Raw genomic sequence first — 16545 nt, forward strand, 5'->3', positions numbered from 1 at the left:
CGAACGAAGAAATCTCTATGTGGGTGGGGGTGGGGGTGGGGGTGGGGGTGGCGGAGGAACACATGCGGTGGGGGCCGGTGGTCCGGCCGGCGGCCCGTGCGGTGTTCTGTATGGGAAGAATCAGAGACGAGGAAGAAGAAGGGTTAGGAGACGTAGGATCTTCATCCAACCACCTGAAATGGTTGAGAGACATCAGGGAGTTGCATCCTTAATGCACTCTGGTTTATCATTTGTGGGCACTGTGAAACCAACATTTTATTATCCAAAATCTGCTTGCTCTTCTTTACCATGTTCCTCTTCCATTCTTCTTTAATATATACTCTCTTCGTTCCTAAATACAAGTCTTTGTATAGATTCCACCATGGACTACATATGGAGCAAAATGAGTGAATCTACACTCTAAAATGTATCTGGCTACATCTGTATGTGATCCATAGTGGAAATCTCTACCAAGACTTATATTTTGGAACGGAGGGAGTATGATAGTAGTACAGTATGTTCCTTGTACTGAAGATGAGCAGGGAAATTTGCAGTGTAGAGGTCTATACGGTCGGTTATGATGGACACTTTGAGCCTCTTTGATTCATAGGATTTTGTAAGCATAGGAATAGGATTTGTATTGGCCTGCCCACTTGAATCCTATAAGAATAGCAAGGAAATGCGGGGAGCTGTGTCGCCTTTGAGAGTTACACTGATATTAATAGTACCGCACCTTCAGTTGAAGAGAACTAGTATCCGAAGCCTTTCTAGACGTACCGACAGTACTAGCACATATATTCCAGCAAGTTTTTTGCGAACTATCCTTACTTCTGGAGCCTATTTTTTGTGTGCTTGTTCCATATTATATAAATGGACGCACCATGTTACAACACACATGAGCTCTCTCATCAGAATCCAGTGATAGCACACAAGTGTTTACTGGGGCGCCCCTATATTAGAATATCATCTGCATTACAAAGATAATCTCACAACTATTTATGTTTTCATGGTTCTCAGATATTATACGCAATTACAGTGAATATCAGAATCCGTGCATCAGAAGAATATTGTGGAACACTGCAATGACTTACAAAATTGGTACCAAGGCATTGAGTGCCATTCTGGATGCAATGAAACTCATACTCTCCCCACCTGTAGATTCTTGTTCAGAATATGATCCTAATTACTATTCTAACCTCGAGGAGTCAAAGGCAGATGGTCTGTCATGTTCACCCATCAAGGTGCCTGTTATAATTTGGCAAGGTTTTATTGTTTGCGTGTATCTTGCATTTCTTCTACTTTGTTGCACCACCATCTGCTTAGTTTACTCATCATATATGTCGAGATGCCATGCCCATCCATTATCAATACATATTCCATCTATCATCATACCATGTTTTTTCACTCAAATGATGTTCTTGTGCATCAGACATCAAAAAGGAAGAGGGTGATTGCCGAACCTAAAGGAGCACCAGCAAAGTCCTTGCAAAACGTGGTTGTGCCGGAGAAATCAGACATCACCCCACTTATATTGGATGTACAACCAGTGACACAAAACGTAGGACCGACTCCAGCAGACTGCACCCAAACTTCACTGGCCGCACCAATAGCCCCACCACCCAAGACCTGCACTCCAGCAAAAGGTAAGCCGATTTCAGTTACAATAGCACCAGCCGTACCATAGAAAAATCCCACTCCAGCAAAAAGTACAGCAAATCCACCGGCCTAAGACCTATCCCAACTGCAGAGATGGCCAATTCCTGCAGATTGGAACCCCATTCTAGTTATTCCCAGTTTAAAAGACAATGCTTTCAATGTTGTTAGGGACTACGTGCATATATTCCCATCATGGGAAGAATATAGTGAAGACAAGCACCATTTTCACATCTTTCTATCCCACTTACGTGTAAGTGCTATTATTCATGGTGATTATTTTCCTGTTTTCTGCTGATTGAACACATCAATGACTTACATTGCATTGTTGTAAGTAGGCAAGGGTCAATCTGGATGATCATGACGAGCAAAGCTTGCTTGTGCTTTTCAAGGAAGCATTGCAGCAGTATCGGTGTTACCTGAGGAAATCACACTTTGATGGCAAGTCTAGAAATGAATTTCTGGTGAAGTCTCATGTGCTAAATTTAGAAGGCATTGAATGGAAAAACCTTGTTATGTACTTGTCTCATTCCAAGGATGAGGTACTGTCTATGATATCGCATGACAATTTGAACTTCTACTTTTCCGCATGTGTCTTACAGATCTATTTTGCAGGAAATCTGCTCGAAAAAGAATTCCGGTTTGAAAAGAACGACAGGATATCGCAAATATGCTGCCCGCTGCTTTGCTCTTGTTAGTACCTGTTGTCCTGTATCACTGTACTTGCATAAAAACCTGGTTTATTATATGACAGCAATATGCATGATAGCTTGATTATCAATTGTTTGCTCCAAATTATCTGATCTATATGAATGGTTACATTAGTGTAGAATATATCCAATGCCAATGAAATTTTTTAGCTCTGCATTGTTCTTGTGAGTACCTGCTATCCTTTATCAATGTACTTATATTGACAGGTAGTTGTTCATGTACCATCACTCTATAGCTTATTTTCCATTGCCCTCCATTTTCTACACATCCGATCTATATTTACTCTTACCATAAGGTTGGATAACACCGATGGTACTGAAGAAGTTTAGCTCTGCATTGCTCTTGGTTGTACCTTTTGTGTGTATCGATGTACTTACATTTATAGCTACTTGGTTATGTAGCATCAGTCTTCATCTTATCTTAAATATTCTCCATTTTTTCTTATATTGTCACATCTATATTTCCTATAAACAAAATGCAGAATAAAGTCAATGCTTATGAAGAAGATTCTGTGGTAACCTTCTTGAATCCCCCCCATTAGAATGGACAAGGGATTTATAGAGCCTGCCTTCACCAATAATGTAAGTTTGTCCTTCTCAAGCCTTCAAACTTTGTTGTGTATATTTGGTTTGGCATGACCGCAACAGCTGTTTATTTTTGGTGTTCGCATAACATTGCATGTTTAAAGTTTATTATGTAGTTCATAAACAAAAGTTTGTCCTTATCAATTTAAGTTTTCAGTTGTACAACCAAGTTCCTTCTTCATGCCATCTAAATTAAACTATACAGAGCAAGTGACCTTATTTTGCCAATCTGAAATGGGTAAATTGACAGCACACTTACCATTGATACTTATGAGTTCTTGATCTGTAATCCAGTGGTGTCTGAAGCTGCCAACTCCTTCACAATGTCATTCCCTGCCATGTCTTGACCTGAACAATACCATATTGTGTTAATGCTATTTTAAACTGTGTCACTTTATTCATTAGTAAGAAATGTGATGAATTGTCAGCATTGATACTTATATGTGCAAAACCTGTCATCTGTCTACTTGTTTATCATACAGATTGAGGAGGATATAAGTGTCAAACAAGTTCAGTCTCATCAGCTTGCTCAGCTGCTTGCGCTGCAGCTTCCGAGTAGGGCTAACCTTTCTTGAACTCTATTGAAGTGTTGTCGGTTTTGTATATTATTTTGTCGGCGTGTTTAATTGCACTGGTGGCGATCTTTGATGCCCAGTGGATGTAATATGCCATAATGTCTTTATTGTATAGTCTAGGTTTTTTTCTTATTCACGATACTGCAGTTATTTTACTGTATATATCATGTCTTTGTAGTAAACCGGCTAAACCGTAAAATTACAGTACATAATTGGGTCTTCATGCAAATCACTATGTATGATCCGCATCATGGGCCCCATCATCTTGGTCCATTAACAGGCTTAAATGTAAACTGGCCCACTAGTAGATTCGGGCCTTTAATAGGCCGAGTAAACCGCCAGCCCTATTTTCCTAGTAAAACTCAATGGGCTTTTAGGAGACCAAAAAGTAGGTTGGGCCTGAAACGTGTCGAACAGCTCATGGGCCGGCAGCAGGCCAAAATAGACATCGGCCCATGATTGTGCCAATCATGGGCTTATAACAGGCCAAAATTATCTCGGTCCTTGTTTGGCCCAATCAGATTATTGGCTGTGAGCATGCCGGATGCAAACAGGGCCATAGTTAGGCCCAACTATATGACGGGCTTTTAACAGGCCGAAATATATATAGGGCCCAAATGTTAAACGGGCCTTTAATAGGCCGAAACTAATATCAGGCCAAATTACTAAATGGCCCTTTATCAAGTGGGCCCAAAAGTATAGCGTCCAGTTGATGGGCCGAATGTGATATGGGCCATAATTTAGCCCAAAGCATCTCAAAGGGCCGGACCTGGTGGGCCATAATTTGGCCCAGAACGTGGGAGGCTTTTAACGGGCTGGATCTCATATGAGCCTCTATTTGGCCCGGAATGTGGCAGGCTGTTAATGGACCGGATGAAATATGGGCCGACATTTGGCCCAAAACATGGCAGCCTGTTAATGGGCCGGCCTACTAGTGTCATAAAAATCTTTTGGGCCTTCAGGTGGGATGGCCCATTATGGGCGGCGGAATCTCGTGGGCCTTTAGCTGGGCCGGCCCATTATGGTCCGCAAAGTCTTGGGGGCCTTTAGCTGGGCCGACCCATTATGGCCCGCAAAATCTCGCGGGCATTTAGCTGGGCCGGCCCATTATGGCCCGCAAAAACTTGTGAGCCTTTTGCTGGGCCGCCCCATTATGGCCTGCAAAATCTTGTGGGCCTTTTGCTGGGCTGGCCCATTATGGACTGCAAAATCTTGTGGCCCTTTAGTTGGGCCGTCCCATTTAAACTTTATGGGCCACTTTTGGGCCGGTCCACGTGCCAACATTTCATAAGTGCATCTCGACCATTGGATGAGTGAGACCTGTGCCAACGGGGCGCTGACACGTGTTTCCTCCAGCCAATGATGATTTCACACGTGGAAAATCCCCATTGGTCCGGGCTGTTAACGGGTTATCGGATCCAAAACAGGACCCGATAGCTTAACGACATTTCGTTATGGTGGATGCCACGTGTCGGTCACCCTTGACGAAAGCACTTTTGTGACGCGCGATTTATCGTCATGGAAGTGGACACTTCTGTGATGATAATTTTGGTAATCTCATGGAACACTTCTATGACAGCACAGGTATGTCTATCTTGATTCTGTCATAAAATGGTCATGAATGTACATGCATGACAAAAAATGTGACCTACTGTGACAAACACGTATCATCATGGAGGTGTATTTTTTGTAGTGTAAGGATCTCCCTGTGCCTGGTGAAGTAGAATTCATCAATGGTGGCCCTCCATGCTAGGTCAGATGCCTCACCTATACACCAGGAGAATGCTCAACGATATGTCAATCGTCGGTGTTGTTACTTGACACTCTCTGTGCTTATTCTCTTAGGGGTTCACCTGGATGAACAGATTCAAGCAGAGCCCATGGAGTAAGGTTCAGTGCGAGATGATTCTATCATTCCTGTCCTTTGCAGAGTATTTCCAGCCTAGGTTCTTCCTTTTGGAATATGTCCGGAACTTTGTTTCATTTAACAAGGGCTGGACGTTCAGACTGACACTAGCATCGCTCCTGGAGATGGGGTACCAAGTGAGTGCTTGACGCTTGCTCTTCTCTATCTGTGCTATGGCCTTCCTTAACTTTCATATGTTCTAAACTTGTTTGCATGTTCATAGGTTTGATTCGGCATTCTAGAAGCAGGTTCATATGGCATCGCGCATTCTAGGAAAAGGGCGTTCATCTGGGCCACCGGGCATGGGGAGACTCTTCCTGACTGGCCTGAACCAATGCATTTCTTTGCTAGCCCTGAGCTGAAAATAAACCAGCCAGGAGGTAAATACTATGCTGCTGCCAGGAGCACAGCTGGAGGAGCGCCTTTCTGCTCTATAACAGTCAAGGATACAATCGGCGATCTTCCACAGGTGGAGAATGGCGCCAGCAACCCAACAATAAAGGTGCGTGCAATCTGAATTTCTTGTGTCAGTCAATGCTCTTGATCAGTACAAGCTGAATGTCCTTTCTCCCTTGTGTGTTGTAGTACGGAGGCGAGCCCATCTCCTGGTTCCAGAAGAAGATTCGAGGCGATACGCTTTTGCTGAGTGACCACATATCCAAAAAGATGAACGAGCTGAATCTCATAAGGTGCAAGCACATCCCAAAGCGCCCTGGCTGTGACTGGCATGACCTGCCAGATGAGAAGGTAGCATTCAGTTTCAGCCATCTTATTCACATTCTCTGCTGCTCTCTACATTCTTGGTAAGCAACCATGTGATGTACTAGCAGCCAATTTTCATCATGTGAATACTACAGGTGAAGCTATCCAGAGGGATAACGGTCCTAGGGGCTTGCTCAAAACAGCCAAGACGAACAATCAGTGAAAAGGCATGTGTGGGAGGGTAGACTGGGAGGGCAACTTCCCCACATCAGTGACAGATCGCCAGCCAATGCGCAGGGTCGACATGTGCTTCCACCCTGATCAGGACAGGATCATCACTGTTCGTGAATGTGCGTGATCCCAGGTAAGCAAGTACTCTTTGCAGATATCCCTATCAACACTCTCTCAAAATTGCTACTGCATAGTGGGTAGTATATACAGTAATGCATCCACTTGTGCCTCGGCAACTACACTTGGCTAAAATGAAGCATAGTTGACAGTAGATTTTGTTCCCACCAATGCTACTAGAGTAGATTGAGCTATTTTATCAGAATCAGATCATAGTTCTGTGCTCGTGCAAGAGCAATTGCCTCGTTTGCTGTTTGCCTTAACCTCCAAGGCAGGCACAGGCAGATCAGAATCCAATGCATATTGCCATGAATCAGATTTGTTGCTATCTTTCTAAAGATCTTTGATCTGATCCCACGGCATGACATGAATGCAGGGCTTCCCTGATGGCTGCCGTTTCGCTAGCAATATCAGGAGCAAGCACAGGCAGATCGGGAATGCGGTACCACCTCCCCTTGCATACACGCTAGGGAGGAAGCTTCTACCTGAAACCACCCCCTCCAAATCGAAATAAGTTAACCCAAGCCCATAACTCAAAAACGACTTATTTAAATCTTTTATGGCTTAATTTGACAATAAGCTCTAAAAAGGATTAATAGAACTGGCCCTTAACTTGCAATTCAATTGTGCGTGCAATGATGAATCACTCCTGCGTGCTATAGTGTAAATTTAGGCATCATAATACATGGCATAACCTAATACATGTGCATTCCATTGTAGAATCTGGAATATGCAATGTTTATGGTAGTTCATACATTGCACATGATGTTTAAATGCCCCATAAATCTGATCAGTCAAGTGATGGTCTTTAAGCCTCCTTGTTTGCTTCTTTTCTTGATATGTTAGATTTGTTCACACATCTGTCCAATTGCTTGTTTGTATCAGCCAGCCATACTAGGATTGTTTGCTTTGATTACTTGTTGTTCTTGACCTAACACTCTGACAGAGCTTGTCAACAATTTAAACAATAAGGTCTGCTATAGTGGGGGATTGTCTAAGCTATAGGTGACATAAAGGTTTGGCTGTACACTAAAGTAGGCTCTCCAAGATTACCTGGAGATCCAGTTCAAAGGTATGCCTAGTTTTTACATAGTGCACACATAGTAAATGCTCATTTCATTGTGTGCAAGAGATGCGGCATGTTTCATTATGTGGTGTTGTTTTTTTATAATTTCATCCTTTTGTGTTGTTCACAGACTGGAAAGTATGCATATTTATTTTCCAAGGAGACGACTAACTAGTTTATGTCACCTTGCAGAGGGGGTGCAATGAAGATAAGATTGAGGATTTTGAAGTACAAGATGTTAGGAAGGAGCCTTGCAAGAGAAGGAGCAGTGCTGAGCCTGTTCAACCAGTTAAGGTAAGTCAATGTATCCAACTCAACTGTTCAATGGCTTGTTTGTTTCAGGCATAGTTAATTTGCTCTTTTCAATCGCTTTATTTGTCCTCAGTTAATGAGATGCCCAAACAATGATGCCTGATGTTGGGTACTTGTATAACTATTAGTTGATAAAATTAAATGCCTTGCCATTTAATTACTCTTGCAAAGTGTGCCTGAAGCTTTGAAGTCTATTAACCAACTATTACTGTATGAGGCTCACAATCTAGTTTATACTAGGCTAATGATTGCATAGTTTTGCTTGCTGTAGTAGGTTTGTATGAATCCCTCTGATGTTCATTATGCTCCCTAAGACTTTAATTGAGCTACAAAATGGCCAACTGCTTGCTTAGTTATATGCAACATGCTGTCTAAATTTGTAACCTATCTGTGTTTTGCATTTGGCCCCAAAATCATGCTCCTCTAGTGAGCTAAGAGAGATTTCTATATGCGGGTTGCACAGACTTCCAATTTTATAATTTTTAAAATATCACCTGCTTACGTTTCTTGACATGTAACATTATTGTTAGTCATGTTTTGCCATGTACAAAATAGTATGTCTTGCTACCTTCACGGTTGTAACTATATTCTTGCCCAGTCATGTGTACTTACAGAAACATTTCAGGATGAACTGACATCAACACACAAATCTGCGAGCAGTGCGGCATGGCCATTACCAAATGATTATGGATTGGAATTGGAATGTGCTGATGTTCTTGAGCATCAACTAGAGGTGGCAAGACAATGTGTACATGATTCTCAACGTGCAATCAACAAGTTGAGACTGGACTTGCAGGTATTAGATGCAGGAGTCAAAAAACTTAAATGAGACACTGAGGTAACCAAAAAGGAATTGGAGATTTGCAGACTGAAATTTGTGCTATCTGAATCCGGCCAATCCTATTTTCTGAAGAGATTTTAGTTCAAATGGTAAGTTCTGTTGATGCGTGTCCATGATGTATGAGCTTTATTTATCTAGTGTATGTACTTTGATGTTTGTGTACGCTTCATTATCAGTGGTGCCGAACTATAATTCCTAGGGGGTATATTCCGCTATAATTTGTATATTGTATAGTGTAGGATTATTCTATGTTTCTATGCCTTAGTCTTTTTATTGTATAGTGTATGTTTTTTAGAGGCGATAGTATAGAGTAGGATAATTCTTTGAATATGCTATATCATTGAAATGGGGGCCAACACGCCCAAACATTTCCTGGACGGCATACAAACGAACAAACATGTGTAGTCAAAGTGGGCCTTAATTGGGCTGGTCAAAATAATATTTAGTGGATCGCAAATGATGTGGCCCACCGTAACAACGGCTCTTAGCAGGCCGTTAACAGGCCAAAAGCTCGATAGGGCCATATAAATGGAAATGGCCCACGGGCCTCTAGCAGGATGAAATAAATGTCAATATTGTCTCGACCCTTTTACTTTACGGGCCGGTAAGAGGCTGAAAGGGTTATGGGCCAGAGGAGGCCCAATTTGCAAACTAGGCTTTTAACAGGCCAAAAGTCACGTCGGGCTAAAATTTTGCCCTGCGGAACATAGGCCCCTAATGGACCCAATGTCAAAGGCCCAACTGTTGTGTAGGCCGTTAACAGGACGAAAGACAAAATGGGCTAGCAATTGGCCCATTTACAGAATGGGCCGAGGACAGGCCTAAAGTCACAACGGGCTTGAATTGGCCCAACTACTGAATGGGCCGGGAAATGGCCGAAAGACGTCCGGGCCATTAACAGGTTGGAACTGATGATGGGCTGCTAATAGGCCAAAAGAAGCTCGGGCCGTAATTAGGCCCAAAGACGTAGCAGGTCGTTAACGGGCTGAAACTGATGATGGGCTGGAAATTGTCAAATCTATAATGACCCTTTGATGGCTGATTCTGTGTAACTTGTATGGGTCGTGCTTGTGATTGGGCCTGACTCAAGTAGGGCGCTAATGGGTCGGCCCGCTAATTTTGACAGGCTCGGCCTTTTAACCTGAATCGGCCACTGTTGGGCTGAGACACGTGTCGACGTATCATCAACACGTTCTGTCCATTAGCTGGATGACAACTGTCTGAATGCCGGCCGACACGTGGATCTGCCGGCGAATGAGAATTTTAAACGTGGAAAATCTGAAGGAAATATGCCCTAGAGGCAATAATAAAGTTGTTATTTATATTTCCTTATATAATGATAAATGTTTATTATTCATGCTAGAATTGTATTAACCGGAAACTTAGTACATGTGTGAATACATAGACAAACAGAGTGTCCCTAGTATGCCTCTTCTTGACTAGCTCGTTAATCAAAGATGGTTAAGTTTCCTAACCATAGACATATGTTGTCATTTGACAAATGGGATCACCTCTTTAGAGAATGATGTGATGGACATAACCCATCCATTAGCTTAGCATAAATGATCATTTAGTTTTATTGTTATTGCTTTCATCATGACTTATACGTGTTTCTCTGACTATGAGATTATGCAACTCCCGAATACCGGAGGAACACATTTTGTGCTATCAAACGTCACAACGTAACTGGGTGATTATAAATATGCTCTACAGGTGTCTTCGATGGTGTTTGTTGAGTTGGCATAGATCGAGATTAGGATTTGTGACTCCGTGTATCGAAGAGGTATCTCTGGGCCCTCTCGGTAATGCTCATCACTATAAGCCTTGCAAGCAATGTGACTAATGAGTTAGTTGCGGGATGATGCATTACGGAACGAGTAAATATACTTGCCGGTAACGAAATTGAACTAGGTATGATGATACCCATGATTGAATCTCGGGCAAGTAACATACCGACGACAAAGGGAACAACGTCTATTGTTATGCGGTTTGACCGACAAAGATCTTCGTAGAATATGTAGGACCCAGTATGAGCATCCAGGTTCCGCTATTTGTTATTGACCAAAGATGTGTCTCGGTCATGTCTACATAGTTCTCGAACCCATAGGGTCCGCATGCTTAACATTCGATGACGATTTGTATTATGAGTTATGTGATTTGTTGTACCAAAGTTTGTTCGGAGTACCGGATGAGATCACGGACATGACGAGGAGTCTTGAAATGGTCGAGAGGTAAAGATTCATATAATGGAAGGCTATATTCGGACACCAGAAGTGTTCCAGGTGATACCGGGTCACCGGAAGAGGTTCCAGGCAAACCCGACAAATATATGGGCTTAATGGGCCAAGTAAGGGAACACACCAGCCCACAAGGGGCTGGTGCGCCCCCTATAGGGCCTGCCACATGGGGAGAAAGGAAAAGGATAGGAGGAAAAGGAAAGTATGAAGTAGGACTCCTACTTCCTTCCCCTCCCTCCTCCTAACTTTCCCCCTTGTCCAAATATGGTAAGGGGGCCGAATTGGACTAGGGTCCCAAGTAGGATTACTCCTACTTGGGCGTGCCCTAGGCTGCCTCCCTCCCTCTCCCTCCTTTATATATGTGTGGAGGGCACCCCTAGAACACACATCAATTGTTCCTGGCCGTGTGCGGCGCCCCCCTCAATAGTTAACACCTCGGTCATATTATCATAGTGCTTAGGCGAAGCCCTGCGCCCGTAACATCATCATCCCCGTCACCACGCCGTCATGCTGACAAAACTCTCCCTCGGCCTCAACTGGATCAAGAGTTCGACGGATGTCACCGAGTTGAACGTGTGCAGATCGTGGAGGTGCCATCTATTCGGTACTTGGATTGGTTGGATTGCAAAGACGTTCGACTACATCAACCGCGTTACTAAACGCTTCCACTTTTGGTCTACGAGGGTATGTGGACTCACTCTCCCCGCTCATTGCTATGCTTCTCCTAGATAGATCTTGCATGATTGTAGGATTTTTTTTGAAATACTACGTTCCCCAACAGTGGCATCCGAGCCAGGTCTATGCGTAGATGTTATATGCATGAGTAGGACACAAAAAGTTGTGGGCGATAATAGTCATACTGCTTACCAGCAATGTCTTACTTTGATTCGGAGGTATTGTTGGATGAAGCGGCCCGTACCAACATTACATGACCACGTTCATGAAACTGGTTCTGCCGACGTGCTTTGCACACAGGTGGCTGGCGGGTGTCTGTTTCTCCAACTTTAGTTGAATCGAGTTTCACTATGCCCGGTCCTTGTTGAAGGTTAAAACAACACACTTGACGAAAAATTGTTGTGGTTTTGATGCGTAGGTAAGAACGGTTGTTGCTAGAAGCCCGTAGCAGCCACGTAAAACTTGCAACAACAAAGTAGAGGATGTCTAACTTGTTTTTGCAGGGCATGTTGTGATGTGATATGGTCAAGGCGTGATGAGATATAAATTGATGTATGAGATGATCATGTTTTGTTGAAGTTATCAACAACTGGCAGGAGCCTTATGGTTGTCGCTTTATTGCATAAGATGCAAGCGCCATATAATTGCTTTACTTTATCGCTATGCAATAGCAATAGTTGCAAAAGCAATAGTTGGCAAGACGACCATGTGACGATCTATTGATAAAGATCAAGATGATGGAGATCATGGTGTCATGCCGGTGACGATGGAGATCAAAGGTACAAGATGATGATGGCCATATCATGTCACATATTTTGATTGCATGTGATGTTTATCTTTTATGAATCTTATTTTGCTTAGTACGTTGGTAGCATTATACGATGATCTCTCACTAAATTTCAAGGAATAAGTGTTCTCCCTGAGTATGCACCGTTGCTACAGTTCATCGTGCCGAGACACCACATGACGATCGGGTGTGATAAGCTCTACGTTCACATACAACGGGTGCAAGCCAGTTTTTCACACACAAAATACTCGGGTTAAACTTGACGATCCTAGCATATGCAGATATGGCCTCGGAACACTGAGACCGAATGGTCGAGCATGAATCATACAGTAGATATGATCAACATAGTGATGTTCACCATTGAAAGCTACTCCATCTCATGTAATGATCGGACATGGTTTAGTCGATTTGGATCACGTGATCACTTAGATGACTAGAGAGATGTCTATCTAAGTGGGAGTTCTTAAGTAATATGATTAATTGAACTTTAATTTATCATGAACTTAGTCCTGATAGTATTTGCATATCTATGTTGTAGATCAATAGCTTGCGATGTAGCTCCCTTTTTATTTTGATATGTTCCTAGAGAAAAAATGAGTGGAAAGATGATAGTAGCAATGATGCGGACTGGGTCCATGATCTAAGGATTATCCTCATTGCTGCATAGAAGAATTATGTCCTTGATGCACCGCTCGGTGACAGACCTATTGCAGGAGCAGATGCAGACGTTATGAATGTTTGGTAAGCTCGGTATGATGATTACTTGATAGTTTAGTGCGCCATGCTTTACGTCTTAGAACCGGGACTTCAAAAACTTTTTGCCCCCACGGAGCATATATGATGCTCCAAGAGCTTAAATTAGTATTTCAGACTCATGCTCGAGTCGAGAGGTATGATACCTCTAACAAGTACTTTGCCTACAAGATGGAGGAGAACAGCTCAACCAGTGAGCATGTGCTCAGAATGTCTGAGTACTAAAATCATTCGAATCAAGTGGGAGTTAATATTCCAGATAAGATAGTGATTGATAGAGTTCTCTAGTCACTATCACCAAGTTACTGGAACCTCGTGATGAACTATAATATGCAAGGGATGACGAAAATGATTCCCGAGCTCTCCGCGATGATAACATCAGCGAAGGTAGAAATCAAGAAAGAGCACCAAGTGTTGATGGTTAACAAGACCACTAGTTTCAAGAAAAGGGGCAAAGGAAAAGAAAGGGAACTTCAAGAAAGAATGGCAATCAAGTTGCCACTCCCGTGACGAAACCCAAAGCTAGACCTAAGCCTAAAATTGAGTGCTTCTACTGCAAAGGGAATGGTCACTGGAAGCGGAACTACCCCAAATACTTGGTGGATAAGAAGGATGGCAAAGTGCACAAAGATATATTTGATATACATGTTATTGATGTGTATTTTACTAGTGCTTATAGCAACCCCTCGGTATTTGATACTGGTTCAGTTGCTAAGAGTAGTAACTCGAAACAAGACTTGCAAAATAAACAGAGACTAGTTAAGGCGAGGTGATGATGTGTGTTGGAAATGATTCCAAGGATGATAAGATCACCATCCACTCCCTTTACCTTCGGGATTAGTGTTGAACCTAAAATAAATGTTATTTGGTGTTTACGTTGAGCATGAATATGATTGGATCATGTTTATTACAATACCGTTATTCATTTAAGTCAAAGTATAATTGTTGTTCTATTTACATCAATAAAACCTTCTATGGTCATACACTCAAAATAAATGGTTTACTGAATCTCGATCGTAGTGATACATATATTCATAATATTGATGCCAAAAGATGCAAAGTTGATAATGAGAGTGCAACATATTTGTGGCACTGCCGTTTATGTCATATTGGTGTAAAGCGCATGAGGAAACTCCATGCTGATGGGTTTTTGGAATGAGTTGATTATCAATCGCTTGATTCTTGCAAACCATGCCTCATGGGCAAGATGACTAAAACTCCGTTCTCAGCAGTCGGCCTGAATCTCAGGGACTACAGCCTGCGGGTGCACCAGCGCGCCCCCGCAGAGAAAGAAACCCAAGATTTACTCCGACTCTCCGACAAGTTGGTGGTTCGCTTCTCCAGCTCTCGGACGCTAGAGTTGAAGGTGGCAGCGCGAAGGTTATGATGATCCCACAGTAGGGATATCAGATGAAGTTAGCACCCGGAGCTTGCAAATTGAAGTTTCGATCCGCCTGCTCAGCAGCCGGCCCGAAACTCAGGGACTACACCCAGTAGGTGAGCTGGCGCGCCCCCACCGAGAAATAAAAAGGACCAAAAACAAAGAAGTGAGAAACACACCCGAATTGCCGCTCGTGAGTCTAGGAACGCCTCGTTGCACTGCTTGAGAGCGTCAACTTCCACTCGGAGCTTGGCCTGGATGTCAAGGGCCGCCTGGTTCAAGGCTCCCGTCCCGCCTCTGCACACCCAACCGGAGGGCGCGGCGCTGGTCGCCTCGGTGTCTGGGACCGATGAGCTCGCGGCGCCGGTTTCCACCGGTCGTGGTGCTGAGACCGCCTTCACGAGGCGACGGCGCACGGGTGTATGGGCCTCAGGAGTCGGGCCCATCACCACCTTGTTCCTAGCTGGTGGCGCCGGCGAGGCGACCGACTGCTTATCTCGTGCCCCGCCAGATGGCGGTGGCGGAGGCACGACCACGTCGAGCATGGCGACATCGCTGCCTTCCCTCTCCATGGTCGGGTGCTCGTCGCCGGCTCCCCTAGTTGACGCCACGAATTCAGGCAGAGTCCGCGCGGAGTTCAGGGGAGCGATGAGTAGCGGCTCTTGGCGGCGCGCGGCTTCTGCGAGCCGCTCCTTCACCGCGGCATCAGCCTCAACCTCCGCCAGCTTCTTCAGCGCGGCGGCCTCCACCTTGTCAGCCTCCGCCTTCTCTAGGCGGGCGGCTTCCTACTCCTCGCGCGTCTCCCGCGCGTTTCTCCCCGCACCTCCTAGAGGTTGGCGGCCGAATCAATTCGCCGGGTTGTGGTGGAGGTCTCCGCCGAGCTAATGAGAGAGGCGGCGGTCGACTTCTCGAGGGAGAACGGGGCCCTGAAGCCAAGAAAGTAAAGAAAAGAAGTTTAGGCCGGATCAGCAACAAAGGAAAATCACAAGGGAAAATACTTACGCCAACACCATGGGCGGCGCCTTCACAAGCTTCTGGAACTTGTCCACCTTCGCTACGGCGTCCTTCCGCCTGGTCGCAGCGGCCGGGTTCTTGGGTTTCTTCGGCGCGATGCCGTACAGGGCGGCGCTCTATTTCCGCTTGCGCTTGCCGCCTCGAGCAGACGGCTCAGTGGGGGCCTGCAAATGTGTTGATGGCGCCCCATGCGGGGCGCGGCTCGTCTTCCTCGTCGTCGTCATCAGGCCAAGTTTCAACACCGCCCCCTTCTTCAGAGCCGCCTACGCCGTCGTCCTCCAAGGCGGCCGCCCCCAAGTCGGGGTCGTCCATGTCGCTTACCTCCCGGTCTAGCTGGTAGTTCCCACCCGACCCCACAATGGTGGTCGTTGCTGGAGAAATGTAGATCTACATCCCAAAGATTGACTGCTCAAGACCACAACCAAGACCAAGGCAAGTACTAAAAAACAAAGGCTGAAAGACTTACGGCAGGAAGAGGGTTGTCGCGGGAGTATGGCAGCTTGCCAAACCGCCATGACTTCTCCGACACCTTGAGTTTGGTGATCTCGTTCACCATCCGGGCCACCTCGGTAGTCGGCATGTCCCTCGTGCACATCCGGCTCGGGTCGCGATGCTCGCTCATCCGACAGATCATATGAGGCCGGCCTTGGAGCAGGAGAACCCGGCGCTCGACGAAAGCGATCAGCAAGTCGGACACCACGAGACCCTCCGCCTCCATCAGCACTCGGAGCCGGCTGATGGCGGCGGCCGTGTCGGCTGACACGAGCTTTGGCTTGTAGGCCTTGTTGGCCCGCGGCTCGGCCGGGGGGCCAGCCTCATAAGGCAGCAAGTTGATGAAGTTGACTGTTGGGTCGACGTTCTCCAGATAGAAGTATGATTGTTGTCATAGTTTCACCAACTATGACAGCTTGATGACGGGGAAGGCGTTATTCACCGATGGCCGGTGCATGGCGACGAAGGCACTGCACTGCGCCGCCTTCTCCTTAGCGGAGGTGCCCACCTTGGTGTAGAAGAAGGCTCC

General features: G+C 45.0%; 1 pseudogene; it reads left to right on the forward strand.

Annotated features, from left to right (window-relative positions):
• LOC123115126 (DNA (cytosine-5)-methyltransferase 1A-like) overlaps nucleotides 1-8760 on the forward strand; it is a 133276-nt pseudogene extending 124516 nt beyond the window's left edge.
• Nucleotides 8761-16545: the final 7785 nt, after the last annotated feature.

Source organism: Triticum aestivum, chromosome 5B, assembly GCF_018294505.1.
Source record: "Triticum aestivum cultivar Chinese Spring chromosome 5B, IWGSC CS RefSeq v2.1, whole genome shotgun sequence".
In the NCBI taxonomy this organism is placed as follows: domain Eukaryota; kingdom Viridiplantae; phylum Streptophyta; class Magnoliopsida; order Poales; family Poaceae; genus Triticum; species Triticum aestivum.